The sequence below is a fragment of the Triticum dicoccoides genome, chromosome 5B (assembly GCF_002162155.2).
Source record: "Triticum dicoccoides isolate Atlit2015 ecotype Zavitan chromosome 5B, WEW_v2.0, whole genome shotgun sequence".
Lineage (NCBI taxonomy): Eukaryota > Viridiplantae > Streptophyta > Magnoliopsida > Poales > Poaceae > Triticum > Triticum dicoccoides.
In genome coordinates, this window is record NC_041389.1 from 25438153 (window position 1) to 25442012 (window position 3860).

Genomic DNA, 3860 nt, shown 5'->3' on the forward strand with positions numbered 1-3860 from the left:
CTCTGGTTAGATCTTTTATTCGAGATTTCCCTGTGCATTAGATGAGTACTTATTGTATGCTTGTTGTTTGTCTGCGATAGATTACCCGGATTGCGCCGCTTGTTACTTCGAAACCCTAGGACTCGCGGATCATCAGCAAGGCAAGTAACACTTGATCATATCTTTCCTACTACCCAGTTTTATTGCATTAGATCAAACCCTCAAACACTTGCATTGTTAGGATCTAATTAAATTGTGGGATGGGAAGTAGATGAGGTAGTACCTATTACCTGTTACTTATGAAACCTTGGGAGTTACTTCTACGTTTGCTTATTATGCTATGCTATGCTAGTAGACGTGGATTGGGTGAGTGAATATCCATGACAGATGTGAGATTGTTGATTAATGGCTCATCTAAGGTGGCAACCTAAACACACATCTGGGTGGATTGAGGCACCTGATGTCTATCAGGACTTGCCTGTTTTTTTTTGGACCGCCACCCAGGCTCAAAGGGATCATAAGATCTTTCATGCTAGAAACTTCCGTGTGCAGCCACATGCTACTATGGGCTCTAGCATAGTTGACTAAGTTGTGCGAACTCTTACGGGGTGGACTAGCAGATGTAGGGGATGTAGGTGTACCGGTCTACCCCACATGTAAGGTGCTAGTGCTTCTGAAAGACTATGTCTCGGACATCCGTTTCTCAAACACCATGTAGTGCGAGAAAACAAACGGAGGCGATCGAGTCATGTGGGGAAAAGTGCGCAACCTCTGCAGAGTAACAAACTAATCATGATTAGCCGTGTCCCCGGTTATGGACATTTTGAGTATCTAGTACTTGAATATCTTTGTGAATCTCAACATGTTACCTCTAATAAAAGCTATTGGGTTTTAATGAGTACTTTTAATTGGGATTGAGGATGCTGTCAACCATTCTCAATGTTTAACAACCACCATGATAGCTAAACAAAATTATTCCTTTGATGTAGGGAAAAATTGGCTTTTCGCAAAAACTGTAACCATAGAGCTTTCCACCAGCCATATATGCATGTAGTATAGCTGTTTCATTCCATTACTCTCTATGTGTTACATTGCCAGCATATTCCATGTGCTGACCCGTTTTCGGGCTGCAACGTTAATGTTGCAGACTTTTCAGACGACGATTGAGGTGCGTTTAGGTCGTGGTTCTATACTCAGTGATGCCGATGGAGTTGATGGACTCACTTATCTTCCAAGCTTTCCACTGTTATCGTCATTAGATGGCCTTAAGCCATATTTATTGTAATAAGTTCTTTTTGAGCCATCGATGTAATAAGTGTGTGATTGCAACTCTGCTATAAAACCTCGATGTACTGTGTGGTGTCAGCATTACTGATCCAGGGATGACACCGTAGCACAGTAGACGTGATCCATTCGGGTCAGGTCGCTACAAATATGAAATAAATTGATGGACCTGAGAAAATTTTCTATTAATCAACTTCAAAAATAATCAACCTAAAAGCACTCTCCAGTAAAAAATGTCAGCTAATCTCATGAGCGCTAAAGTTTCTGTTTTTCACAGCAAGATCATATAAACTTCACCCAAGTCTTCCCAAAGGTTCTACTTGGCACTTTATTGAAATAAAAGCTATAAAACATGATTACTACAGTAGCATAATCATGTGGACACACAAAAACAGTAAGGATAAATATTGGGTTGTCTCCCAATAAGCGTTTTTCTTTAATGCCTTTTTAGCTAGGCATGATGATGGCAATGATGCTCACATAAAAGATAAGAATTGAAACATGAAGAGAGCATCATGAAGAATATGACTAGCACATTTAAGTCTAACCCACTTCCTATGCATAGGGATTTTGTGAGTAAACAACTTATGGGAACAATAATCAACATGCATAGGAAGGTAAAACAAGCATAGCTTCAAGATTTTCAACACATAGAGAGGAAATTTGACATTATTGCAACTCCTACAAGCATATGGTCCTCTCTCATAATAATTTTCAGTAGCATCATGAATTTATTCAACAATATAACCAGCACCTAAAGCATTCTTTTCATGATCTACAAGCATAGAAAATTTACTACTCTCCACATAAGAAAAATTCTTCTCATCAATAGTAGTGGGAGCAACTTCAACAAAATAACTATCATGTGAGGCATAATCCAATTGAAAACTAAAATCATGATGACAAGTTTCATGGTTATCATTATTCTTAAAAGCATACAAGTCATCACAATAATCATCATATATAGCAACTTTGTTCTCATAATCAATTGGAACCTCTTCCGAAATAGTGGAATCATCACTAAATAAAGTTGACACTCTTCCAAATCCACTTTCATGTTCATCACAATAAGATTCAACATCCTCCAAAATAGTGGGATCACTACTTCCTAAAGTTGACACTCTTTCAAACCCACTTTCATCAATATAATCATCATAAATAGGAGGCATGCTTTCATCATAATAAATTTGCTCATCAAAACTTGGGGGACAAAAAATATCATTTTCATCAAACATAGCTTCCTCAAGCTTGTGGCTTTGCATATCATTAGCATCATGGATATTCAAGGAATTCATACTAACAACATTGCAATCATGCTCATCATACAAAGATCTAGCACCAAACATTCTAATGCATTCTTCTTCTAGCACTTGAGCACAATTTTCCTTTCCATCATTCTCACGAAAGATATTAAAAAGACGAAGCCTATGAGGCAAACTCAATTCCATTTTTTTGTAGTTTTCTTTTATAAACTAAACTAGTGATAAAACAAGAAACAAAAAAATTTGATTGCAAGATCTAAAGATATACCTTCAAGCGCTGACCTCCCCGGCAACAGCGCTAGAAAAGAGCTTGATGTCTACTACACAACCTTCTTCTTGTAGATGTTGTTGGGCCTGCAAGTGCACAGGTTTGTAGGACAATAGCAAATTTCCTTCAAGTGGATGACCTAAGGTTTATCAATCCGTGGGAGGTGTAGGATGAAGATGGTCTCTCTCAAGCAACCCTGCAACCAAATAACAAAGAGTCTCTTGTGTCCCCAACACACCCAATATAATGGTAAATTGTATAGGTGCACTAGTTCGGCGTAGAGATGGTGATACAAGTGCAAAATAGATAGTAGATAAAGGTTTTTGTAATCTGAAATTATAAAGACAGCAAGGTAACAAGTGGTAAACGTGAGCGTAAACAGTATTGCAATGATAGGAAACAAGGCCTAGGGTTCATACTTTCACCAGTGCAAGTTCTCTCAACAATAATAACATATATAGATCATATAACAAGCCCTCAACATGCAACAAAGAGTCACTCCAAAGCCACTAATAGTGGAGAACAAACGTAGAGATTATGGCAGGGTACGAAACCACGTCAAAGTTATTCTTTCGGATCGATCTATAAAAGAGTTCGTACTAGAGTAACACCTTAAGACACAAATCAACCAAAACCCTAATGTCACCTAGATACTCCATTGTCACCTCAAGTATTCGTGGGCATGATTATACGATATGCATCACACAATCTCAGATTCATCCAACCAACACAAAGTACTTCAAAGAGTGCTCCAAAGTTTCTACCGGAGAGTCAAGAACGTGTGCCAACCCCTATGCACAGGTTCATGGGTGGAACCCGCAAGTTGGTCACCAAAACATACATCAAGTGGCACATGATATCCCATTGTCACCACAGGTAAGCACGGCAAGACATACATCAAGTGTTCTCATAAAAGACTCAATCCGATAAGATAACTTCAAAGGGAAAACTCAATTCATCACAAGAGAGTAGAGGGGGAGAAACATCATAAGATCCAACTACAATAGCAAAGCTCAGGATACATCAAGATCGTGCCATAGAGGGAACACGAGAGAGAGAGAGAGATC